The sequence below is a fragment of the Fundulus heteroclitus genome, unplaced genomic scaffold, assembly GCF_011125445.2.
Source record: "Fundulus heteroclitus isolate FHET01 unplaced genomic scaffold, MU-UCD_Fhet_4.1 scaffold_111, whole genome shotgun sequence".
NCBI classification, from domain to species: Eukaryota; Metazoa; Chordata; class Actinopteri; order Cyprinodontiformes; family Fundulidae; genus Fundulus; species Fundulus heteroclitus.
Genome location: NW_023396524.1, coordinates 546,375 through 574,308, shown reverse-complemented (window position 1 = coordinate 574,308; position 27,934 = coordinate 546,375). Strand labels below are relative to the sequence as shown.

General features: G+C 41.6%; 1 long non-coding RNA gene across 1 annotated transcript; it reads left to right on the top strand.

Moving 5' to 3' along the window:
• The first annotated feature begins 14,829 nt into the window (after positions 1-14,829).
• On the top strand, positions 14,830-17,512 carry LOC118558231. The gene is made up of 3 exons (XR_004928245.1): positions 14,830-14,865; positions 15,511-15,627; positions 17,472-17,512. It is a non-coding gene; the product is annotated as an uncharacterized LOC118558231 (long non-coding RNA).
• Positions 17,513-27,934: the final 10,422 nt, after the last annotated feature.

The following is a 27,934-nucleotide window of genomic DNA, read 5'->3' as shown; positions in this document are numbered from 1 at the left end:
CAGGCCTCTTCATTCACTGTTTTTAAGCCCCTTCTTAAGACTCATCTTTTTTCTTTGGCTTTTGGCACAATCTGAGAGATTTCACTTTGTTTTATTGTGTCTGTTTCTAATATGTATTTTATATTTGATCCTTTCTATTTCATAATTGCATTGTATTTTATGATTGTGTACAGCACTTTGGTCCTGTCAGTGTATAAAGTGCTTCATAAATAAAGTAGGTATGGTAAATTTGGCTGTTTTACGTACGTGTACATACATGTACATATTAAACCGCAACGTTAATGACACACAGGTAGAGAAGAAGTGGAGAGACTGTTTAGCCAATCAGAATGCAGAACACAAAGACCAGAGCTGAGAACATGAGCAGAAACGTCCTCAAACGGACCAGAACTGAACCTCCTCCAGCTTCAGTGTTAAATGAAGAGTTAAACATTAAATAATTTCACCTGATGGACCTAAAGATGGACCCACTGAGACCATAAAGTCCAACAGACATGTGTTGGGTCCAGATTTATTCACATGTAGAGATAAATGAGGACTGGAGTCAGTTTAGGAACCAGTTCAGTTCCTTGGTGGATTCAGGGAAGAGTTTCTGACCAGGCTGCCTGAAATGTTTGGTTACATCCTGAGAATGAAACTGATTTTAAGCTAAGAATACAGAGCTTCAGGTGTCAAAGTCACCTCCGTTCCAGGTTCTGAACTCTAAAACATTTCCTACAGGTCAAATGTCACGTCCTACAACAGAAACAGCAAAGCAACCAGAGCTCCTAATGATCTATATTCTAGGAAGGTAAACCCTAAAGTCTGAGTACAATAAACTCTGAGGAATGTAGAGTTTATATTTAGTATTGTCAGGATTTCTCAAAATGCTAAATCTACGTCAGAAACCTCACCATGTTTACGTTTTACTTTTCCAGACAGCAACGAGAAGATGAACCTTGAAGTGGAGACTGGTACCAACAGGCTGGAGCTTCAGAACCAGAAAGCCCAACAGAACCGCGCAGTAAGTCGAGTAAAGGCCTAAAAGCTTAAAGCCACAGGAATGTAGCAGTGGAGTAAAAGCTGACCTGTTTTCACTCTAAGCCAGAGTTTCTGGACTTTTCTGGCAGACACACGCTGGACATCTGAGGATGGCTGCAGCTAACATCTCCCTAAAATAGAAATGCAAACATGCGTTTCTATTCTATCCCAGTGTCTCCTGGACCCAGATCCCAACAGAACCAGGGATCTGTTCAGAACCGGCCCTCCAGGCTCTGAGGCTGGAAGGAGGGGCGCAGCGCTGACGCAGTGTGAGTCGAGCTAACAGCAGCTAGCGTGTTAGCTATGTAGACCGTTGATGTCGCTCTCTAACATCGATACATTTAAACCAAACGATGCTCAGCCTGACGGCCCACTGGGTGGAGTCTGCCTCGTCTGATGTGCCGTCCTTGATGAACTCATTTCCATGAACAGAGTAAGTAGACCTTGGATTACATTTGGTGCAGAAAGTTTACTTTTAGCAGCTCATTTTGCCCCAAACACATGAAGAGTGTTAAATCTATTGGCTGGTTTGCTGCTAAAGGCCAAAGAGAATAAAGAAAAACCTGATTGAAGAGAATCTCCGTCAGGAAAAGGAAGCGTTGAAGGATAAATAAATAAAGACACTTTGCTGTGTTACATCAAGCTTTATCAGATAAAAACGCTTTTCAAAGACTTAACAGCGCTGGAACTAAAGCTGTGACAGACTGGAGCCTAGAAGCCTAGAAAGCAGCTTCCTGTGAGCCGTCCTGAACATTTAGACGAGCCTGAAGGAGATCCAGCAACGGCTCACCTGTCAGAAACCACAGGTACAGTTCACCTGGTGGACACCTGGACAGCCATGACAGGTTAACCTCAGAGGTCTCCATCTCAGCAGGTCTCTCCCCAGGATAAATAAAGGTTTAATAAAAAACACTAAATAACTGACAGGCAGCTAATGTGGTCCAGTTATTGGTACAATTATCAGCTGCATGTCGGCATCTGGAAGGAAAAGCAACTGGTGCTGCTCGTCTTTCTCCCAACAGCTCAGAGACGCTCAGACGGATCCGTTTGGTCTCTTAAGAAATAATTTAATTCTTAAGAACGTTTTAATTTAAAATTAATTCTTAATTTAACAGCAGCTCCTTTTTATTCTGAAATACAAAACTACAGAATTACAGGAGTTTGGCATCTGTGTGTGCAAACTAACCTGGTTTCTTGTTAAAATTATTTTTATTATTTTCTACATGTTTTATTTTATTTACCATTCATTGCATTTATCACATATTTACTCATAACTATTAAAAATGTTTTAAAGTTTCAGTTTATTCATATATTAAAGTGTTTTTCAGATGACTAAACTTTCTCTTCTATGTTTCAGAGCAAGGCTTTGTGAAGAGAAAAGGTCTCCTGATAAATGTGTTTGTGTGATTTATTGCACCTCACCATCTGTGGTTACTCCTTTCCCTGAGAACTGAACTGCTAGTTTATGAGGTCAAAGGTCACATTGCAGTTTGCTTGCCTGAGAAAATAAAAAGCAAGCAAACAGCAGGTGTACTTCAGAACGGATAGGGGTTTTGTAACTGAGCGTGTCCCTGTGTCGTTCTCCTTGCTAGAGAAGATCTAACGTCTGTTGTCTTTCTTCTTTGTGTTTAATGAATGTTTTAGGCGTTTAAACCTGACATTTATAATTTCTAAAAGCGGTCCTGGTTGGACCTCGCCTGTTGAAGTAACTAATCTGAATGAACCATCTTCAGATAAATGAAACCGTTGGCGTTTCACCTAAAAAGCAGATTACAGGTTCAAAGGTCAACAGGCCGACCGCGTTTCCTCAACCAGAACAACAGGATGTTAGGCTTTAATAATCTGTGGAGGTTCATCTTCTGAACCACAGCTTCCTAACAGAAACGTATCAAAGGTCCATCGTTGTGTTGAAACGACATTTCTGCTGAATAAATCCTGTAATTAAACCACATTAACGGGTTTTATAACCAGTGTTTTTCTGCAGGGCCTCTGGAAGCAGCAGAGGCTTTAAGCTCCTCCTCTGAATCACATCCAGAGAGACGCTGACCTGAACACAGCGGTTCCCCTGCAGGGCAGCCTCTGACGCACCTGGTTCTGCTGACACCAGGTCCAGATGTTCACAGCAGCTGCACTGGGTTGATTCACATGTTCTGTCCACAGCGAGCGGCTCAGGATTTCCTCCAGACTGAAGCAGCCGCTGAAACTAGTCAGAAAAGGAGGAATAAAAGCAGCAGATCCAGTAAAGGTCGCCGTATGGAGGCTAGAAGCAGGGAGACGTCTCAGAGAACCCAGCAGACACACGGGTCCGGTTCTGACCCGGTCCAAGCTGTTCTGTGTTGTCCTCAGAGCGGGCCTCCCAGACGCTGAACATTTCCAGACCCTCGCTGCGTAACTCAGAGGTTTTCAAAGGTTAGGAGCAACCTGGGCCTCAGAGGGACGATTGTTCTGCAGCCGTGGCATCAGAACATCTTGGAGTTCTGAGGAAGGATGGACCTCCTCTCTCTCCTGGGAGGAGAACCAGGCTTCCTCCACCTCAGCTGCAGCTTCTCTGTCATCCTGGATGAACACATCACCTTCCTGCATTTGATCTCATGCTGTCCCTTTAGACGCCATGAAGCGCGGCTAACACCAGGCCTGAATCAGTCACCAGCTGGACGGCAATATTTCACACTCATCATGTAACAGAGGCTGAAGTTGTTAAAATAAATGAAATAATCACTCAGCCAAAGTGGTTCCTGCTTTACACTTTCAGGTCAGACCCACAGATGTTAGCCTGAACAGGAACTAGGATCATACTTTAATCCTGGCTGCAATAAATACCATAAAATCATCTAAAGTCCTCAGCAGTAGCTCCTCTAACTGGACCAGACATCCTGGGTCAGCGACCAGAACCTGAGGACGTTTAAATGTTAATTATAGTTTTAAACCAGAACCTGAGGACGTTTAAATGTTAATTATAGTTTTAAACCAGAACCTGAGGACGTTTAAATGTTAATTCTAGTTTTAAACCAGAACCTGAGGACGTTTAAATGTTAATTCTAGTTTTAAACCAGAACCTGAGGACGTTTAAATGTTAATTCTAGTTTTAAACCAGAACCTGAGGACGTTTAAATGTTAATTCTAGTTTTAAACCACAACCTGAGGACCTTTAAATGTTGATTATAGTTTTAAACCAGAACCCAAGGACATTTAAATGTTAATTATAGTTTTTAACCAGAACCTGAGGACGTTTAAATGTTAATTCTAGTTTTAAACCAGAACCTGAGGATGTTTAAATGTTAACTATAGGTTTTAACCCTAACCCTGTCCCTCATGGGTCAAATGTTAATTATAGTTTTAAACCAGGACCTGAGGACGTTTAAATTTTAATTATAGTTTTAAACCAGAACCTGAGGACGTTTAAATGTTAATTTTAGTTTTAAACCACAACCAAGGATGTTTAAATGTTAATTATAGTTATATATATATATATATATATATATATATATATATATATATATATATATATATATATTTAAAATAATAAAATGCAAAATATTTCAGCACATGACTTTCTCAGTACTTGATAGTTTTAGAACATAACATAAAAGTATATGGCATTTGACATTTTAAAAGTTTTAAGCCCCCCTGAACATGAGGAAATCCTCGTTATTCGATGCTGTAGCGCACATATTCCCTAGTTACTGGAGGAAAATAGGGAGTACCAATATGGCGGCTGGTGGCTCAACAGCGACTCATTCTAACAGCGGCTATTAGCACTCCAGTGTATAATAGAGATCAGTGATCAAAACCGACTCATACAAAAAAAACAACCTGCATAGAGCAGCAGCTTTTACATGAATCTCTTTCTCTTTTTATACATTTACCCAAATCAACTGTTCAGCATTTATCCTCTTTTTAATCTTAAATCAATGAACGTGAACCATTCAAATTGACAAAGTATCACATAAAGCTATAAAATTAATTTTTAAACAGCCCACACACACAAAATGGTTTATATGAATTATTTTAAATCACATTTTAATCATGTTTGTTAATCATTCATTAAATAACTGTCTCTCAATAACTCAAAAGCACACTGTTGCTTGTTTTAGCTCATAAAACCAACTCGCTTAACTATATAGCATTAGTTGGCATATAGTAATAGTACAAATCACATGCAGCAATAGCTCAATTAACACAGATAATTTACACAAAACACAATTTTTTACATCCTCTATTCACTCATATACCTTCATCTGTCTGCAGCTGGTTTTAAACATCGTCTCCAAGCATAACAATATAACAAAGATACTTTCTCCATGAAATCAGTGAGCAATCAGCCAGAATCAGCAGTAGTTAGCATGCTATGCTAAGCGCTAATCATCATTACTCACCGCAGTTTTCACTCGACAAAACACAACAACACGGTGATGTCCCGCAACCAGAAACCCTCCTGGCAGGTGCAGATAATCTCCTAGGATCAATAACTCAAGATATAACACAGTTTTAATCAGTATTTACTTAGTAACTAGTTATATTGACGCCTCCTGTTCTAACTCTCTCTAAACTGCAGTAACGGCATCAGCGCAAAGAGAAAAAAGACAAAAGAAGAAGCGCGTAGAGCTTGTAGTTGTGAATACGCTCCCTGCTGGCAGAAATATGGAACTACAACAGAAACAAACTATTAAATATTACAAATCACACAAAATGAATATTGTGCCTTTTTTTAGATCACAAGGGAAGTGAGGAAAGCTTTTCCAAATATTCCAGCCATCAGCTTTTCTACATCAAAAAGAACCTGGAAAAGGAAAGAGTTGCTCTGGGTGAACAAATACTGACGGCATCAGGTAGGACCAGGCAGGGATTTTAGGGCTAAATATTGCCATGTAGAGCTAATATATAGAATATGCAACTAGAGTATATTGCAAAGTGGTAAACCTTGTTTCAGTGTCTAAGCTCTGTTTAGGGAGATGCTACAAAATCTGCTGGCCACGCCCACATTAAGACATTTATGTCATGTGGAATATGAAACGCATGGAAGTGATAAAAGCCGACTATTTGATGACATTTATGGTTACATAGAGACAAAGAAAAAGAAACTTCATGTCCTGTTAAATCCCCAAAGAATGGTTTTTAGCCTGTGGAACAAGCAGTGATCAGGTAATGCTCCACAATAACCACACTAAAATGTTTTCACTTCAATTAGATTTTATTTCTATAGCGCCAGTTCACAACACGTCATCTCAAGGCTCTTTACAAAGTCACATTCAATCAGATCCTAAAAAGTAGCTCTCAGTGTTTCCAGTCCAGAGTGCATGTAGGAGGGAAACATTTGGTACTAAAACGCCTCTCACTGCATGGCAGAAATTGTGGCATTAAGCACATCTGTGGTCAGAAGCTTTGGGCATTACGCCATCCAGTTGAGTCCCAACAGAAACAGTTTATGAAATATGGAACCTGGCAACTTCTCCCCTTCATGATACGCCTTCACTCAAGGCTTTGGATGCAAGCATAGAGACATATGCAGCAGCTTCTTCTTCTTATTTGATTATTATTCTGCTTCCACACAAACATGAGTGTCAGCCGCATCTTGGCTGAAGGAAGAATGATGAGGGCGGACTGCAACATGTTTGGAGTTAACACGGTGAAATCTAGCCAGAGTTGAACTAAACTGGAGCATTAGAAGACAAAAGGGCAGCTAGAGAGAGCAACGGCAACGACATAAAGCAACTGGAATCATTCTAGAGCTCCGTGTACGCATGAGGTGTTCACTGTCAACATCTGGTTGAAATCACTAAGGTAGTTGAAAAGATGGCCCAGACAAAAAAGAATTTAAAAGGTGCACCAAGAGGTAAAAAGCTATTTATTCAAGAATTCACAGCACACCTTCATAAATATGAAACCATTTACTATTTACATAAACTGCATTTATTTCACATTTCAAACACACATCACTGTCACATTTAACTCTTCCAAAGAATGTCAAGAATCTTCTTCAAAATGAGCAGAGCTTAAAATGTTGGTCTATATGTAGTAATAAAGATTCTCTGCATGTGTAACAAAGGCAGGTTTTTAGGTTGGCCCTGAAGTGTTAAGCTTTACTGTAAATGTCCCAGCAATAGGTTGGATGATGTGGGCAGAGAAAAACAGCGTAGCTGCATCCCTGTTGCCTTGCTGGCCACATCTAGCTTCAGCAGATCATTTGGTTTTAACAAACTCTGTCACACTTCATTGGGATTGTCTGCAAACTACATTGCTTCATTATAAATATGATCTGGATGTTGACAGATAACAATGATCCTGTAGTTTAACACATAGCAGCAACAGAAAAGGATGGAAGCTTGTTTTCTATGAAGATGTGGTAGTGTGACCTCTGAACATGGAGCTGATCTTAGTGGATGGAACACATGGAACCATAAAGGTGATGTTACCTATTTTCTGCCATTGTAGACTTTGATTCATGGAACAACTGCTCCTTGTGTTCTATGGTAAAAGCAGCCAGAGCCTCCAGTTACAAACTGGCTGAGTAAATGTATTGTTTGGTGCTGATTTTCTGCCGTTTAGTAACTGAATCCTCAGCATGTGGAGCATTTCATGGTGTCATAATGGACGTGTGATCATGCTATATTCAGCTAATCCTCAGCAGGATCTGCAACATGAAAACAGTAGACGGCTTTCAGATTGTCTGCAGGTAACTAAATGCCAGCTTAGTCAGCTACTAAGTCAGATGAAGGCCTGATTGCTCACTCGCATTAGCATTTGTAATTATTTAGTCATTTGTATACCTGTACCTCAGTAACAATGCTTATTCAGAACGTTGTGAATTTGTGAACTGACTTAGTTTTAGAGCATAAAGTAAAAATACAGGTCTAACAGTCACTGAGGGAAAGCAGATCATCAAGGCTTTTAAAATGAAAAAATAATAATATTACCTTTAATTGGATGTTATTGGATGTACTGTTTTAGTGGAATATGTGAAATGAAGCGATTTGTGTTCACATGTTTTATGTGCCATTGTTATAGATATATCAGTATTTAGAATACACTGTAAGAAAGATAATGATGATAATGATGATGTGGTGAGGGAAAATCCCCAGGGATTACTTCAGGAGAGTTTCCTATGAACATATTACTGAGATAACTTCATCAAAGAAGCAGCTGTGACTTTTAAAAGTCATTTCTCTGTGTTCCAAAGGTAGTAAAGTGATTGGCTGTAGAAGTCAGTGTTTGGATGAAGAACATTTACCTCCACAGAAATCTAGAAAACAATACATGTGAAATTCTTTGAGTTCATTTCATTAAGCTTCCCAGTAGCTGAGCTGATGTGGCGGCCATCTTACCTGGGGCTGACTCCCAGATTTTAATCATTTATTGATTTGATAAAAACTCATTTTCTGGAACATAGCTTGACCCGTTCTGTAGTTGTTCAATAACCAAATGTGACGATGAAAAGATAGTATGAAGCCAGCAAAAGCCACCTCCTTGTCCCCTAATGTGTATATTCTGTAAGTTGTTGTGCAGATCCAGGGACACGTGTGGCAGATGGTTCCATGAGCCGTGCCTAGGCTGACAAGAAGATGTCCTGAAAGCTCTGAGGGAATCCAGCTGGAACCGTCTATTGTGTTGTTGGAACCAAAGTTCTGTGGCAGCAAACTATGGAAATGTTCATCATCATTTCAACATTTTATACTTACCTGTTTCTAGTTCAGCTTTTTCTGGACCTTGTTTTATTTTCTGTGTAATTAGTATGTACATAGTGTGGCAATGTAAACCTCAGCAGTTTTGATCAATAGAATTGTAAAGTCACATGTTGATGAGCTTTAAATGTGAAATTCCACATCATATCTTAATGAAATGTGTTGAGTAACATCTGGAGGTGTTCTCCTGTCAAGCTGAATCCAAATTGTCCACTGAACACGTCCTAAAGGTTTACTAGCAACATTGACAGCAAGCTAACATGTGAACTGTGGAGCTGGAATGTTCCAGATGCTGGAAAAGTGCAGAAATCAACGTTCCAGAGCCGTTGTTCAGGAACCAGAAGCTGCTCTCAGATCAGTTTTAGTCCAGATGTTTGTGTTGCACTAAAAGCTGAAAAGATGACAGCCATGAGTTGCTTTTAAAAGCAGAAGCTTCATGTTTCTACTGTGCTGTGTGTGATGTGTTGCCAACAATCAATGAGCTTCATGGAAGGAAAGAACGTCTGAGTCGCTGCTTTGATTTTCTTTTGCAGCTTTTCTCTGACTTCTAACTTCAGCTTTAAGCAACAGTTCTGGTTGCTGCTGAAGCTCAGAAATCTGATCCACACTTGGAGCTTTTTACTAAAAGCCATTTTCCATCAATACACACAGAACTGTTAGAGGCTTTTTCTTTGTGCTTAGAAATCAAATGGAGTTGATTCAGATCAAGTCCTGCTGGGTGCGCTCCATTGAGCCCACCTGAACACCACTGGATGGGAGGAGTGAAGATTTCAGAGCTTTCCCTCTAAAGAAGCACAGCTCTTCACAGCTCTGAGAGACATTTTCTTCACAAATCCCAGTCAGTGGCATCTGCAGACCTGATCACATCCAAACATCCCATTTTTCAGGACTCAATCATTTCATCTGTGCAATTGTTCCAGCTGCTGTGGGAAGAATCCAGCTGTGAACATCTGGAGCTTTAATGTGCCGCTTCTCTCCTCCCAAACATCCAGCCTCCACCTGTGGAGAACAGCTGGAAAACAGCTGCAGGTGGAAAGAAGGAGTTTGGACCAAGCTGCCTCCTCTCTGCTCTTTTCTCTGACTCTGACTTTAAATTCACTTTGATGGTTTGAAATGAAATCAGGCTTTCAACCTGGATCTTCAGAACATCCTCAGCTGATGCTGATTTTAACCAGAGACTGTCGACACTCTGCTCAGCAGCACTAAAATAAGGAGAAATAATTCTCTAGGAGCTCTAGTAATAATCTGCATTAGAACAACGGCTCATTTTAGCAGCAGCAGTGTGCTGATATTAAGGACTACAGTTTACTTTGTTACTTTGGTCTATTTTTATCATTATTTGGTGTTGGTTTGTGTTTTTAGTGGATTCTTGGTTTTTATCTCGTTTTTCTGTTTCTGTATTGATGCCATAATTCCAGCAAAGCATCAACTAATTGTTGTTTAGTGTTAAAGGGCTAAAAATGGTTAAAGTGCAGATTGTCATGTGATCAGCAGCTCCTTGCAGCTACTGAGCCTCTGACCTGCTGTGGAAGCAGAAAGGATGGACTTAGTTTTACACTCACTGCTTCAGGGTTCTGCTTCTGGTTCTGTTCACTAAATAATGACCCAATGGAATCTGTGCTGCTGTTGTATTTCCCTCATTTTAAGAGCTGCTGAGGAACAGATGATCTTTTATTCATGTCCTGATAAATGAAAGCTTAGAACTGACTGTGGTTCTGCTCACTTTTTACCATCACTGACATGTTTGGATCATTTAAAAACGCAGTAAATGGGTTTAATAATCAGATATCATGCAGTTTATCTTTTCACCAGCAGAGGGAGACAAATCTCCAGCAATGAAGAGTCCAGTTGGTTCCCAGTTAAATCAGGTTGTGGTTCCATCAGAGCTGAACAGAAGCTGGATCAGCAGAACAACAATGAAGCCATTTAAACAGCAGCAGAGTGTTTGTGTTCACACTGGGAGTCATGAGAAGGCTTCATGTCTTCAGACGTCAGCAGGTGAACTTTCCTCTGACTCCCACTCAGCCAGACCAGTCTGAGCAGTTCCTGCAGCAGGAAGCAACCAGCAGCTCTGTTCTCTGGGCTCATTTCTCCTCAGGACGCCATCAGGAAACATTTTCAGCACAACTTCTCTCCTTTCTCATCAAGACTTTATCAACCTGCCTCTGATATCACTGCAGACGCTCTGCTGACTGTTTTAGTCTGAAAGAAAAACTACAAACCAGGTGAGCTGTGACGTCATCAGAGGATCAGAGCTGATGAGCAGATGAATGATTTGTGTTTCCTCTGCAGGTGAAGGTAGAAAGTGTTTCTGAGCTCTAGAACTAGACTGAACAGAACTAGAAACATGAACTTCCAGAGAAATAGTTCCTGTTTTGCTGCTTTGAGCAGAGCCGTGCATGGAGCCAACGTGATGTAGCAGAAAGTAGCAGCGTTCACATGCAGCCCTACCCTGAGAAAGGCATCTAGCTTCAACAGACTCGCTCCATCATGTCAGAAGTAATGTGGAACATTTAGATCCAAGACTAAAACTACAGCCAGCTTTATGTTCTGTTCTCCAGTTTTTAGACCCAGTACCATCCCAGCTTTATTTATAGAGCACTTTCAGCACCACAGAACCAGATTACTCTATATGAATAAACAGCAGCCATATGATAACATGACAACATTAAACTTTAAAACTTGGACACATTTTTACTCTTTGGCCTAAAACACAGCATGAGACTTCTTGTTTTTTCTGGTTTTTACAGTCAAAACAATGTTTATTCTATTGTTTTATCTGTTTTTCTTTTGACATGAGCAGCTGTGATTGTTTTAAAGTGTTTTTATAAATAAAGTAAGGAAATTAAAACCAATAAGACCTAAAATAAATAAACAGCCCTATGCTAAAAATAATACAATAATCATACAATCTGTAAAAAATTTATTAAAAGGAAAGATAATCAAAATGTTATTAATGATAATCAGAACAGTTTAAAGTCTCTGATGGTGTCAGAGGTCAATGAGAATAGATGGTTTTATAAATGAATGTGAAACACAGGGAGGAGAACTGTCTGATGTCCAAGGGAAGGTTGTTTCATAATTCTAGATCTGCTGCAGCTAAAGCTCAGTCACCCTGAGCTTAAGCTTCATCTTTGGCTGACTCAGGATCAGCTGATCAGTGACCTGAGGGAACAGAGGATGTGCAGGATGTACTAGTTCAGACAGCTAATGTGTGGCAAGGCCATTTAGAGCTTTAGAAGCAGATAAAAGCATTTTAAAATGAATCCTAAAATGTTCAGGCAGCCAGTGCAGAGAGAATAAAATAACAGAAATGTGGTCAAAGCTTCATGTTTCATAGAGTCTAGCTGACCACTGATCTAGATCCTCACAGTTCTGGACTAAAAATGATGTTTTCTGTCTGCATGAAGCTGTAGCGTATTGTGACTGATGCGCTCATTGATATTATGGACACACTGACTCAGTGAGTGCAGTGAGCCAGGCTCAGCAGCAACATGGAGATTACAAGTCACATGTAGTCAGCATGGATGTTAGGAGATGCTGGAGAACTCTAGAATCTGACCTGTTGGCATCAGATGGAGGAGAAATAATAGTGGCTGAAAATGGATCCTTGAGGAACCCCACGTTTAATTTTTGTTGGTCCAGATTTATATTTATTCACCAAATGACACAAAGTTATCCATGTCTGCCACATATGGTGTGAACCAGTTTAGCCCAGAACCAGATAATCCAGCCAGCGTTCTAGTTGGATCATCAACATGTTGTGATGAACTGTGTTCAGCAGAACTGAGATCCAGTAGAACCAACAGAGGAGTTCTGGAGCCATTCCAGTCAAGATGAGCATCATTGTAAACGTTTAGCAGTGCAGTCTCTGTGCTGTGGTCTGAAGCCTGACTAGAAATCACTGAAGAGATTCATTTCATCACAAAGTCATACATTTGTTCATCACAACCATTTTCAATGATCTTTTCCAGAACCAGTGGATTAGTTCTGATCCTGTAGGGACTTATTCTCCATGGATCTAGAGTTGGTTTCTCTAACAGAGGTTTGATCTCTGCAGTTTTCAGCCTTTAGAAAACAAACTAACTGGAGGGAAGTATTTACTATCTGTAATATTTCAGGGGCATCACAGCTAAAAACTGCTTTTAGAAACTCAGAGGGAACAAATCCAGGCAGCAAGTTGTGGATTTTCTCTTCTGCTGTGTTTCTGTCAAGAAGACATAATTCAGTTTGTTAAAGTCATTTAGATGCTGTAATGATTGTGGAGGCTCAGGAGACATCAGCAGGTTCTCAGAGGTGGAGATAGATGGTGCTGGTCTCCATCAGGAGGGATGATTGTCGAGCTGTTGGTCAGCCTGTCAACAATAGCAAACAAAGTTCTGCTATTATTAGTGTTTTTATTGCTGAGATCAGAGAAATAGAACTGCCTCGCTGGTTTTAACTCCACAAACTCACATCATGATGGTAAGATCTGTTTCACTTCAATCATTTCTCTGACTGATCAACACTCTGTAGACATGAAGTTTTCTGCATCACTGATGAGGAACCTTCAGGACATCTGAGAACAAGAACAAGGCAGAAACATGGAACTTATTCATGATTATGTGTTTATGAATCAGAACACAGGTTAAAATAATTCAGGTTAACATTATTCCAGTACAGTGACTACATGTGGGGATAACAGCTCATCACATGTGGGTCAGAAAAATGTCCAACAGTGAAGCAAAGAATCTGGTTTAATAGTGAGGAACACGTTCAGACTGATGTTCTAGGCTGAGCAGAAGAACGTCAGAGTTTCTCATGGAGATCCTGCAGGGAGCAGCTTGTCTTCTCAGTCTGTTCCTCAGAGTCAGACTGGTCCCTCTTTCTGGAGAAAAGAACCAGAGTTTCTCTGAATTCACTGTTAGCAGACAGTTAAACTGAGTTTTTACATCACCAGCTTTCTAGGTAGCACCAGGTTCTTCAGCAGAACAGCAGAGATGAGTCTGAGAACCAGAAGGCAGTCAGATCTGAACTCCTCCCACTAACCTACCTGTCCCGCCTCCATCACAGCTGAAGCTCCGCCTCCTTCCAGGTAGCAGCTCACCTGTGTCTCAGTGGTTCACATCTTGTTCTTCAGCACTTTGGACCGTCTGAACAAACTGTAAGTTTGCTTTGTTTCCTACCAGAACTTTGTCTTGAGGAACTTTCCTCTTTGTTTCTGCTCTCTGATGTCTGGAGAACATGTTCACTTCTGATTTCACCACAAAGTTTCATCTCTGCTCTTTGAAGGCTAATCTACAGGAAGAAATTTTTATTTATGTTAATCTAAGCTATTTAAATGCCTTCAAAATTAATAGTCACTGTGTGTTTGTTTTTAAAAAGAACTGAAACATTTTTATTTCCTGGTTCTAAACCGTCGTCTGTGGTTCTGTAACTCCTTTTAGTCTTTCTAGTCAAACTGGAATCACTGCATTCCTTCAACATCATCCTTTAGCTTCTGTTTGTTCTCCAAACCTTGAAACTCATGATTCCAGACTTTACGCTTGATGTAGTTTAAATCTGATTTTCATTGTAGTAAAATGTGAACAAATAGTTTTATCTTCTTTATTAAACTCCTCCCAGCACCTAAAATCTAACACGTCTGTTTACAGTTCCTTCTCCAAACTCATCTGAAAACTAACTATTAATAAAGAATCTGATGCTTTGAGCTCTGATAATCCTCTGCTGCATAAACCATCAGCTGAAATGGTTTCATGTGTTGAACTGAGTCAATGTGATGGACTGAAGCTTCCAGTCAGAGTGAATCAGTGTCAGTGGATGAAATGTTGCTCCATGGCTCCATCCAGTGGACTGATAGTAGAAGTACAGCAGCTGATGGCAGCTTCCTCTGCCTCTCACTGCTGTCTGACTGCATTCAACTGACACTGATATGAAGCAGAGAAGAAGAGCCAATCAGAGGAGGAGCAGCTGATCTTTTTCCAGCACTAATGATGTAAAGGATGATCAGAGTTGATGTGCAGATGAATGATTTGTGTTTCCTCTGCAGGTGAAGGTAGAAAGTGTGTGTGAGCTGATGTGGATGTGAATTCAGCAGCATGGATCAGTGTGAGGACAGAGAGGAGGGAGTCCCTCCCTCTAAAACCACTCTGTGTGGGGAAGCTGAGAGCCAGAGCCACGCTCAGAGGTGAGATCAGCATCTCTAAGTGTCCAGAGCCCTTTTCACACAGCGTTCTCACTATATCAGGCCAGAAGAGACCAAGTGGTCCTGAAGCTGCTGCTGTTCCTCTTTGCTGCTTCATCCAGACTGAACAGAGCAGCTCAGCATGGTACCAGTGGCTTCTGACAAACAGCAAGTCAGTGTTGCAGAACCAGCTGAGTGACACCAGCCTGTTGCTTAGAGCTCTGGGTTCCAGCAGGACACATCTGGAAAAACTCACCAACTTCCAGAACATTTCCTGGATCTTGATGACCAACATGTGTTCAACATTATTCATCCTAGAAAGAAGGACGCCTGATCAGACATTTATGGACGAATCTTTACATTGACAAACTGTCAGTTCTGACTAGTGGGCATCAGCTGCTTCACTTCATTATTGATCAGGCGTCTAGAACAACCTCTATTCTGGACTCAGCAGTGGATCAGCTTTGGTTCCACCTCAGTACGTTACAAACACAACACCAAGACTTAATGAAGCTCCATCAGAACCTCCTTGATGGTCCGAGTGTCCGAGTGTCTCACAGCTCTTTATTTTAGAATCAGTGATATTTAAAAAAATATTTCAAAGAAATCTCCAAATGTGTTAACATACGTTTTTTTGTCTCACTGCAGTGTTAAGACACTGAAACGTAAACATCAACCAGAACCCAGCTGTGTGTCCTTTAAGAGCGACTGGTCAAAGGAAGCCATCATTAACTTCAAATCTTCTGGACCTGCATCCTCAGAGAGGTGAGCTGTATCTAACTGCTGTAACTGTGGAAACTGAGTCAGTCTGAAATGTTTTTATTCCAACATGTGTTTAACGTGAGCTCAGCTCTTTTTCCCACATTTCTATGTTCATATGTGAAGCGGTGTGTGTTGGATGTTCTCCAGAACCACAGCAGTGAAAGTGGAAAGAATGGATGTTGTTGGAGGCGTCCTGGATGCTGCTACATCATGTTTAACAGCTCTGATCTGTTTGCTTTTGGGCCTCATTGATTAGTCGCCATCATTAAACACTTTTCTCTGCTTAAAGTCAAAGATTTAGTTTGGACTGGAGCTCACTCTGATTGGTTCTGTTCCATGTTAATGAGCTAACTGGACTCTTTAGTCCCTCTCCCATATTCATAGTGATTGAATCAAATCCAACATGGAACCAACTGGACTTTCTTTCTTTCTTCCTGAACCGTTTTGTCATCGTATCTGAAAGTCTTCCTCAGTTTTAGTGACTGAAGAGTTTCAGTTCTTCTCAGCTGGAGCTGGAACAATCACTGGGATCAGAACCAGAGACTTGGTGTTGTTCCCTCACAGGAGTTTAGAGCTGCAGCTGTTCTTCAGCTCTTAAATATCTCAATGGATTTATTACATTTCAGTTGAGCTTCAGACAAGTTAGCAGAACTGCAGCAACTCATTAAAATGGGTCCAGAAATGCTCTGGTCTAAATGCTTCTCTAGATTTTTCTTCAACAGCTTTATTGTTACTTTGGGAAACTAATAAAATCCTGATTTCACTGTAAGGAATCATGTTGTGATATTTTAGCCAATCACCACCCCTAGTATGGACCGGTCTCCTCAGTCGGGGTCTGAGGTTCTGGAAATGACCCGTTACATTTCTTTAAGAGCCAAGAACAGAAACCCAGTTCCTCCCAGTGAGCTCTCAGATGTTCCAGTTCTATTTGCAGACAGAGGTTTGATCCGTTATCTCCAGAAATCAGCTGCCCTGTTCTGATGAAAACACCTTCATGTCTTCATGTCTGGAGTGTTGATGCTGATCAGGAGGTTCTGCTGCTTCCTGGCTCCATGTCAGACTAACAGTGGATCACATTTCCACGACCCGCTGGGAAATAGCTGGTAGAGCCAGTCTGACCCATCAAGACTTGGTTCCTGTGTGCGTTGTGAGAGCAGTTCAGCAGGGAAGGAAAGCTTCATCATGTGGTTGGTGGAACCAAGCTGACCTGAAGTGGACCATCAGAGGTTCTGCTAGTTCTTAGTGGATCAGCAGGAACATTAAACATCTCCAACTACCTGGATTCTCTGGTTCTCTGCTCACAACCAGATGTCCTTCATGGACCTTTACCTTCTGATTGTCTCTGTGTGGACAGATATAATGTGATCTCACTGGCTTCCAGGGACCTACAGGATCCATTTTAAAATACTCACCATCACATCCAGGACAGAACCTTACATGGACACACAGCCACATATCTCAGACCTCCTCCAGGTCCACACCACCTCAGATCTAGTCATCAGAACCTGCTGGATGTCCCACACACTGTCCTGAAGACCTGTGGACAGAACCTTCACCTCCACTGTCTCCAAGCTCTGGGTCACTGTCCCCACCAGCATCAGATCTGCTGACAGTGTGGACAGTTTGAAGTCCAAGTTCAAGACCCACTTTTTAAAATGTCTACTGGGTGGTTCTGGTCTTCATCCTTTTAGTTCATCTTCCTTTTTTTAACTTATTTGTATCATGTTCATTTGATGCTCAGTTTTTCTGTTTTAAGGACTTTTACTGTGAAGCTCTTGGTGATTTCATCTGTGAAAACTGCTGGATCAATATTTACTTCCTTCCTAATTGTTCTGGTTCCTCCACAGAGTGGACCAGCAGAACTCAGAGGTTCCCAGAGGTCCGTCTGCCCGGCAGCATCAAACCCAGCTGGACTCCATATTTATGGTCTGTACATGTACAACAACTACTTTTCCATCGGTTCTGTTCAGTCGTCTCCATGCTGGACTTTGTGGACCAGTGGACCGTCAGTCTGTCCAACATGGTTCTGATGTTTGGATCCATGATCTCAGTCTGATGTGTCCTTCATATATTATTCTGTTCCAGCTGCTGGAGGACAACATTGTCACTTTTGTGAAGAAGGAGCTGAAGAAGATCCAGAAGGTTCTGACTCCAGATGACCCAGACTGCTCAGAGAGTCAGAGAGATGATGAGGAGGTGTTGGAAGGTGAGGATGAAGAGCAGAAGAGGAGCAGCAGAGAGGCACTGATGAAGATCACTCTGAACTTCCTGAGGAGGATGAAGCAGGAGGAGCTGGCTGACCGTCTGCAGAGCAGTAAGAGGATTTCTACAAAGATTTAACCTGATGGATAAATCACACATTTACTGATGTCTGAAAAGATGGAATCACATTTATTCACATCATCTTTAGGAGATCATTTGGTTTCCTTCCTGATTTCAACTTTTTGTGTTCATTTAGAACATCTTGCTGCAGTTCAACATCAACTTAGATCTGGTCTGAAGGAGAAGTTCCAGTGTGTGTTTGAGGGGATCGCTAAAGCAGGAAGTCCAACCCTTCTGAACCAGATCTACACAGAGCTCTACATCACAGAGGGAGGGACTGGAGAGGTCAATGATGAACATGAGGTCAGACAGATTGAAACAGCATCCAGGAAACCACACAGACCAGAAACAACCATCAGACAAGAAGACATCTTTAAAGTCCCACCTGGAAGAGATCAACCAATCAGAACAGTGATGACAAAGGGAGTGGCTGGCATTGGGAAAACAGTCTTAACCCAGAAGTTCACTCTGGACTGGGCTGAAGACAAAGCCCACCAGAACATCCACTTCATATTTCCATTCACCTTCAGAGAGCTGAATGTGCTGAAAGAGAAAAAGTTCAGCTTGGTGGACCTTGTTCATCACTTCTTTACTGAAACCAAAGAAATTTGCAGCTTTGAACACTTCCAGGTTCTGTTCATCTTTGATGGTCTGGATGAGAGTCGACTTCCTCTGGACTTCCAGAACCAGGAGATCCTGACTGATGCTACAGAGTCCACCTCAGTGGATGTTCTGCTGACAAACCTCATCAGGGGGAAACTGCTTCCCTCTGCTCGTCTCTGGATAACCACACGACCTGCAGCAGCCAATCAGATCCCTCCTGAGTGTGTTGGCATGGTGACAGAGGTCAGAGGGTTCACTGACCCACAGAAGGAGGAGTACTTCAGGAAGAGATTCAGAGATGAGGAGCAGGCCAGGAGGATCATCTCCCACATGAAGACATCAAGAAGCCTCCACATCATGTGCCACATCCCAGTCTTCTGCTGGATCACTGCTACGGTTCTGGAGGACGTGTTGGAGACCAGAGAGGGAGGAGAGCTGCCCAGCACCCTGACTGAGATGTACATCCACTTCCTGGTGGTTCAGACCAAAGTGAAGAAGGTCAAGTATGATGGAGGAGCTGAAACAGATCCACACTGGAGTCCAGAGAGCAGGAAGATGATTGAGTCTCTGGGAAAACTGGCTTTTGATCAGCTGCAGAAAGGAAACCTGATCTTCTATGAATCAGACCTGACAGAGTGTGGCACTGATATCAGAGCAGCCTCAGTGTACTCAGGAGTGTTCACACAGATCTTTAGAGAGGAGAGAGGGCTGTACCAGGACAAGGTGTTCTGCTTCGTCCATCTTAGTCTTCAGGAGTTTCTGGCTGCTCTTCATGCTTATCTGACCTTCATCAACTATGGTGTCAACCTGATGGAAGAAACACAAACATCTAAGGAGTCCTCAGTTTCTAAGGACCCTGAACCAAAGTCTCTTCACCAGACAGCTGTTGATCAGGCCTTACAGAGTCCAAATGGACACCTGGACTTGTTCCTCCGGTTCCTCCTGGGACTTTCACTGCAGACCAATCAGAGACTCCTACAAGGTCTGCTGACACAGACAGGAAGTAGCTCACAGACCAATCAGGAAACAGTTCAGTACATCAAGGAGCAGATCAGTGAGAATGTGTCTGCAGAGAAAAGCATCAATCTGTTCCACTGTCTGAATGAACTGAAGGATCGTTCTCTAGTGGAGGAGATCCAACAGTCTCTGCATTCAGGAAGTCTCTCCACAGATAAACTGTCTCCTGCTCAGTGGTCAGCTCTGATCTTCATCTTAGTGTCATCAGCAGAAGATCTGGATGTGTTTGACCTGAAGAAGTACTCTGCTTCAGAGGAGGTTCTTCTGAGGCTGCTGCCAGTGGTTAAAGCCTCCAACAAAGCTCTGTAAGGACACAGATTGTTGCTGCTTTTATTTATGATAGTGAGAAATCTGCTAATGAGGTAAATATTGATTCATGTTACTGCAGTTTTTTTTATAATGAACCAGTTCACAACAGAGGCAGCATAAAGATCTTAAAAATCAGACAGATCCATCTATCTTTCCAATGAGAACATTGGTGACTGTAAAGGAATCAACAATATTTCTGATGAATTGTTTAATAGCAGATTTTTCTCCTTGTCTCCTCAGACTGAGTGGCTGTAACCTCTCAGAGAGAAGCTGTGAAGCTCTGTCCTCAGTTCTCAGATCCCAGTCCTCCAGCCTCAGAGAACTGGACCTGAGTAACAACAACCTGCAGGATTCAGGAGTGAAGCTTCTCTCTGCTGGACTGGAGAGTCCAAACTGCAGACTGGAAACTCTCAGGTACAAAGTTCTCCATCCTGTTGAAACCAGATTTCTGTTCATTGCCTGTTAAAAAGTCGATGGAAATATAAGTTTATTGACATTATTCATCACTAAAAATCTCCATTTTTGACATTGATCAATATTTACAGTTTCTGTCCTACAATGTAAAATATTTACACACATATTTAACAATCAATACAGTAATATATCTTATATCTGCAAAGACTACAATTTACCTCTTAATGTTTATACTGTTTATATGTTTGACAGTCTTACATTTTTATATTACTGCACAGTTTGGACCTGGCTTAAGCCAGAACCTTCTGCAGAATTTGTTGGCAGAGTTTCCATCTCAGTGAAGCTCTAGTCAGGCTTTATCTGTTTATGTGTCAGATGTTACTTTTTATTACCTACAGAACAAAATACTGTTTGATTTCTAGTTTATATTTATTAAAATCAACTGAGCAGGAGTTTATTGAGCACCACTTTCTTGTGTTAAACTCATGTGTAGTTGTGTGTCTGCAGTCTGTCAGGCTGTCTGGTCTCAGAGGAAGGCTGTGCTTCTCTGGTATCAGCTCTGAGCTCCAACCCCTCCCACCTGAAAGAGTTGGAACTGAGCTACAATCATCCAGGAGACTCAGGAGTGAAGCTGCTGTCGGCTGGACTGAAGGATCCACACTGGAGACTGGAAGCTCTCAGGTATGGAGGAATAAAGGTATAGAGGAACTTTATGACAAAGTTTAGGTTGATTTATGACCACATATCAAAACCTCTTCAATTAAATCCCACCCATCCCCCTCCTACACCTCTTATCACTTGCAGTCATGTAGCCCTTACTTAAGCAATGTTATTAAAGTAGAAGTCCGGTCAACAAGGAAAAATCAGTGGATCATTAACTATACCTAAAACTAATACATCCGTGGTGATTTAATGAATTTAGCTTTAATCAATAAGAAAATAAAAGCATAAATTGTCGTCTCGATCACTGTGTATACATTCTGTGATGTATACAAACTGGAACATCTGGGCTTCAGCACACCCCTTCGCAACTGGCTGCCAGACTTCCTCACCAACAGACCTCAGTCGGTCCGGGTCGGTCATCACCCTCAGCACTGGCTCCCCTCAGGGCTGCGTCCTAAGCCCCCTGCTGTTCACCCTGATGACACACGACTGCGTCCCCAGGTTCACCACCAATCACATCGTGAAGTTTGCAGACGACACAACGGTGGTGGGCCTAATCAGAGATGACAACGGCCAGGACTACAGAGAGGAGGTGGAGCAGCTGGTGGGCTGGTGCAGAGACAACAGCCTGATCCTGAACGTGGAGAAGACGAAGGAGATCATCGTCGACTTCAGGAAGAACCGGCCTCACCACGCTCCACTGCTCATCAACAACTCAGCGGTGGAGGTGGTCAGCAGCACCAAGTTTCTGGGGGAGCACATCACGGACAACCTCACCTGGTCTGTGAACACCATGTCACTGGTGAAAAGGCCACAGAAGCGCTTGCACTTCCTGTGGAGGATGAGGAGAGCCCACTTGCCCCAGCCCATCCTCACGACCTTCTACAGAAGCACCACAGAGAGCATTCTGACCAGCTGTCTCTCTGTGTGGTGTGGAGGCTGCAGCGCTTCCGACTGGAAGAACGTGAGGAGAGTGGTGAGGACAGCAGAATGGATCATCGGGGCTCCATAAAAGACATTTCATCTCAGCGCTGCATGGCCCGAGCCCGTAACATCATCAGGGACCCCTCACACCCCCACCATGGACTGTTCTCCCTCCTGCCCTCTGGGAAGAGGTTCCGCAGCATCCGCTGCAGGTATGCCAAGTTCTGCAAAAGCTTTTTCCCTGTTGCCATCAGACTGTTGAACTGCTGAAGCTATAAACTGTACTCTGTACCACATTTGCATATTTGCATATTTGCATCATTGCATCCTTATCCAGCATTACAAATGCTACCGAACTCTTAGTTTCTAAAATGCATTCTTGCACTAATCATTTCTGCACATACAAATGTTTTTTAAAACATACTCACCTGTACACTGTGATCGCACACTGTCTCTTTCTCCTGCATTGTTTACATTTCAATAGTTTTACTGTTAAATCACTGCTGCACTTTATCCTGTAATTTTATCCTGTAATTTACTTTATCCTGTAATCTACTGCAATTTGCTGTAATTTTAAAGCTGTATGCAAACAAAATTTCGTTCTGTACGCACTCTGTGCATACAAAATGACAAATAAAGTTGTCTAAGCCTAAAACATATATATTTCGGGATGAAAAGGGTATTTATTTACAAGGGGACAGATAGGGAATTGGAACTTGCTCGACAGCCTATAACGCAACCTGAGGTCACAAACTGGGAGTTGGCAGTACTGTTCTTCATCAAGATGGCTGCCCCAGTAAAGGACCTTCAAATGAAAATTACTCTTAATTAAAAAAGCTTATCATTTAATGAACAGTATGTAATAATTTTATATTTAAAGTACTTTCAGCAGTTTGAATTCTGATTTTGACCGGACTTCTCCTTTAAATAAGTGAGTTTTGGGTTCTGTCTCTGTATACCCTCTTACTATTTAATTTGAATCTCTCTCTCAAATGCTTTTGGATCAATCAGCATTGGACACTACTAAAGTAAATTACACTACACACACCATGTAAAGTAGACCATATTAACCCTCCTTTAATACAAATAATAAAATAAGGGAATGGCAGGTTTTTGGAATTTAGGCAAAACAGAAAAAACATAACATTGTTCCAACCGTACAACAAATCTGCATATACAGATTCAATGTACACCAGTCATATAATCCACTATGGTAAAGACTAAATCTAATGCCGGCAGAAAATACCCCAGATGTTGCAGGCCTGTGCAGATGTCCAGGAATGTAGAAGTCCCACCAACTCCACAGTCCAGAGACTCTTCACTCGAAAAGCTAAATATTAAAGCACAACTCAGTACCTTGTGTAATCGTGATTTTCCACAGATGAATCTTGGCAATACCTCGTCCTGTGTCCAGATGGACTCCACATCTACTTGCCCTCAGTTCCCACGTTGCCACATTTACTCTGAGCGACGCAGGCCCTCAGACTGACTATCTGGAGTCTGTCACTAGTTATCCAGTGCGGTAACCATCTTCTGCAAGCCCTTTAAGTTCCACTCTAGCAGCAAATTAGCAGCTTACAGTAGTCCAGGTTAGCTTTGCTTTAACTGTCGAGTAAATACAGCGACAAAGAAAAACAAGCACACCGTCCCACAGCTTTTCGTCTAAACTCTACTGTGTACTGCTAACTTGCATACTGTATATTATAATTCTCTTTACGATAAGTCTGAGCTTACTCACTTCAACATCAGCTACCTGCTCCCCCTCCACTGTCTCCTCTCATTCTTAACCCCACTTCCTCCCGCCCCCACACCTGTGCTACCTTCACAGACCGTACTCCTGTAGAAAAATACAATTTCCGCCTGCCATTCCCCACAAAATAAAAATAACTTATTTCAATCAATGCCAACATATTTTTAATAACTTTATATGAACTTTGAAATGTTACTTGAAATAAAAGGATATAATAAATGAATGTATCCTTGCCATTTATTATTTAATACATCTCTTCTGTTTTTACTATTTGGGTCACAGTCAGAACAATTGTATAATTAATTTAAATAAGTCTAAAGGTTAATTAGGAATAGTTCAATGCAGTGTCCCACAGTGGGAAGATTCAAGATGATGGTGCAAATCCTGGCAGGCTCGTCATGATGGTCTTGTAGTGTTTATTAATAATTATCAATTAAGTGAAAAGATGCATCTTTGTCTTTGTAAGTTATTTAATTCAAAGGAAAGAAGTGTTTGAATGTCTCCGTCCCCTAAAGCACTTAGGAAACACAGCGAAGAGAAAAAGAACATGTCCACAAACACTAGACAATATTTCTTTCCTTCAGCAGGTGTCAGCTCAATGAAATCCATCATCAGATGTTGGAATGGAAATTATGGAGAGGGATATCCAGCTTGTGGCTGTGCAGAAACCCTAGACGGGTTGTGAGAAGCACAGATCAAATACTTTTTGCTGTAATTTTTAGCTACCATTGAAAATCCATTTGTGTACCAATATTTTAACCAAATCCAGCATCGCCCCTCGGGAGGCATGAAACAGTCCGTGCGTCGATACCACAGCTTTTCCTTCCACCAACTCACAAGCCTCAGTTAAAGAGATGAATTCAGGTGTTTGAGCACTATATGCATGCGCGAAAGCAACAACAAAGAACGTCAAATAAACATGCAAGAATATCAAGTTTTATTATTATTATTATTAATTATTATTATTATTTATTTATTTATTTATTTTTTAATGTTGCTAAGGCGGTACCGCGGCGAGGCGGTACCGCGGTACCGCGGCGAGGTGGTGCCGCGGCGGCCGCCTCGCCAATATAGCGCTGCGGGAAACTCTGATGTTCATACTTTCACTGTGTTAGTCATTGTTTGTACTGCCGTTTTTTCGACTTTTCGTTGCGTTCGCCTGTCTGCTAAGCTCAAAACAACCGCGCCTGGCTTGACGGAGAAACCAGAACAGCTGAGCATCTTTACAACAGTGCACTTTTACTTTCGCCCTCTGGGGGGAGCCTCGCTGGAAAATCAACCCCGGTTGCATAGTATACCTTTAAACCAGCAGCAGAATGTTGATGTTAGGCATGTGCAATAAAGTTGAAGAATATTTGAGCCACCTTGCTGCCAGTAAATGAGAAGTCTTATGTTCCAGGAGGATGATAGAAACAGAATGTGGAACAAAAAACTATCAGAGGGTTGTAGCCAACAATGTAACTTGACGCTAACACTGCTTTCTCAGCTGCAAAACTAAAGCGCAGCCAACCAGGTAAACCAGCTGCAACTGCATCAGGTTTACTTGAATAATAAGCCACAGGTCGCAATTTGTCACCATGAGATTGCAACGAAACAGATGACATGAAACTAGAAATTGCATCCACCATTTGAATAAATGATTTTTCAGAATTTGGCAAAGCCAGCACCGGTGCAGAGGACAAGTCTGCTTTCAAAGAGGGAAAGCCAGTTCTGCCTCAGACGTCCATGTGATTTTATCAGCAGCTGCTTGTCCCCGTCCGTGAATTAAAGCAGAAAACGGAGATTCAAGCTTGGAGTAGTTTGGAATGTGAGCTCTGCAGTAACCTGTCATACCCAGAAATGACATTGTTTGCTTCTATGTGATTTATTTTGGGATTTTTAGAACCGCTTTGATCCGCTGAGGTGACAAGGTTCTGCTTTTATGTGAAAGAACATGGCCCAAAAATGTGACTTCCTCCTGCACAAACTGCATTTATATTTTAAGAATTTTTGCCCTTTTTCATAGAGATGTTAAAGCTATGTTAACATGTCTGTTCTGCATTGATCAGCGGATTCTGCACAGATTAACAAATCATCAACGTATTAAATGAGAACATTTCTAGGAGTCAGTCAGGTCCGTCAGACACAAGGGAAGTACAATGTAAGTCATCTGAATCATTATGTCACTGTCAGGTGTCACAGCATTTACTGCTGAGACAAAATGTTGAGGCACAGGAGCAGCTAGAAGCTTCCATTCGTATGCATAGAAAGATTTATCTAGGGCCCAATGTACTGCAGTAAAGTCAGAGTCCTGAGTGTGAACCGTCAGTCCATCATAGGTTAAAGTGATAGTTATCCAATCTACACATTAAATCTCTACCCATAACATTTAAAGGACACAATGTAGACACATAAAAAATGCTTCAGCTGCACTCCCTGCTGAGTGTAAAACTTTAAAGGAACAGAGAAACTTTCCCTGTTTCACCTGAAGCAGAGACAGAATGAACATAATGACCACTGAGCTTTGGCTGCTCCTTGATACATTTAGCAGATAAAACAGGATGAGTTACATCTGAATCAACAACAAAAGAAATTTCTTCGGCCATCACCATCATAGAAAACATTTTTAAAGGCATTTAATTTAAAGCACGGGGTTCTGTGTGGAGATACGTACCTGTTGTAACAGCTGTGTTACATTCTAAGTGTGTGATGGCCTCTGTGAGCAAACTATGTGGATCAGTAGAAGCATTCAAACACAGGTGTAGTGGTGTGTGTGTGTGTGTGTGTGTGTGTGTGTGTGTGTGTGTGTGTGTGTGTGTGTGTGTGTGTGTGTGTGTGTGTGTGTGTGTGTGCCTCATGCCCCTCAGCAGGTCGCTTCTCAGCGAGGTTGGCCTCCAGATCCAGGATCCAATCCCATCAGTTGCTGTCATCAGGCAGCTGTGGTTCCTGCAGGCAGTCGTTCTTCCAATGTCCCAGTTGTCCACAGTTGTGACATTAATCAGAACGGGACCACTGTCCACACCCACGGCCTCTGGCCCAGCATTCATTGCCATGCCCACAATGGTTAGATCTTCTTCAGAAAAAAGGGTTAGGGCAGCCTTGTGCAAATCAGTGTCAAATCAGTATCAACTTTCTTTTTCTTTCCTACACTGCTGACATCACCGCTGTGCAGAGCATGTCTCTTTAACTCAGCCTAGCACACCATAACCCCAGTCTCCATACAGAGTTTAGATTCTGCCGCAACGTGTTCCTCTCTGGGATTAGGGAGGAGGGCAGCGCGGGCCTGGATGTCAGCTGCAGTCCTTGGTCTTAACACCAGCTGGGCTTCATTCGCTCCGGCCCCCGACCTCCAACATAGGCCATAGGCTGAAGCTCAAAATGAGGCTAGAAATAGGATTTCGCTCCACTAACCTGGGGACTACTTTTCGATAGCAGTTTTCCAATCTTAAATATGTACTCGTGCTGGAAAAAAAAGTTCTCCATGGGATTCCTGCCAGTATTTGAGAAAATGGGTGCCAAAGGTGGCAGTTTACCCAAAAAAGTGACAAATTTGGGTCTTCTACCATTTTCAAACCCTTGTAACTTTTTTATTATTAAGGCGATCGGACTCAAAATTTTGATTCCCACAGACATTCATACTTACTCAGAGCTTATAAAGCGGCAATGTTCTGCATGCTTTAAGTAAGGAGTTATTCTAAATGAAAAAATACACTTTTTAACAATTTCACAATCTCCCAAAATATATCTTTATTGCACATGAAAACTGCAATTCTTTGAATTTTCAATTGAAAAGCTCTAATGGCAAGATATCCTTTTGTGTCTGGTTAACTAATAACTATGAAAAGTGGTGTGAATTTTATCACCTAACAGACCAGTTACAATATTGGAAGCAAAATTTTAGGAAGTAACTGAAACACAGCTAAAATTTGATCAATGAAAACTAGGCACAAAGACATTTCTGTTTTTAAACAATGACTTTTTTTGTTGGACCCAGAAAGAGATGTTAAACTTTTTAGGATCACTTCAGGTAGTTACGACTTGAGAATTACAATAGAAAACACAAAGAAATTATGAATCATCAAAATCACTTTCATCACTTGCAATGCTGCTTGTCGGGACTTTGAAGCAATCAACTGGTTTCCCTTATATAGGACATTTTTGACCAATCTGTATAATCTGATTGAACTTGACTTTGTAAAGTGCCTTGAGATGACATGTTTCATGAATTGGCGCTATATAAATAAAATAAAATTGAATTGAATCTGATTCAGAGTCTGAATCTAGAAATCACAACAGGTTTGACCCGGGACACATGAAAAGTAGGGTGAA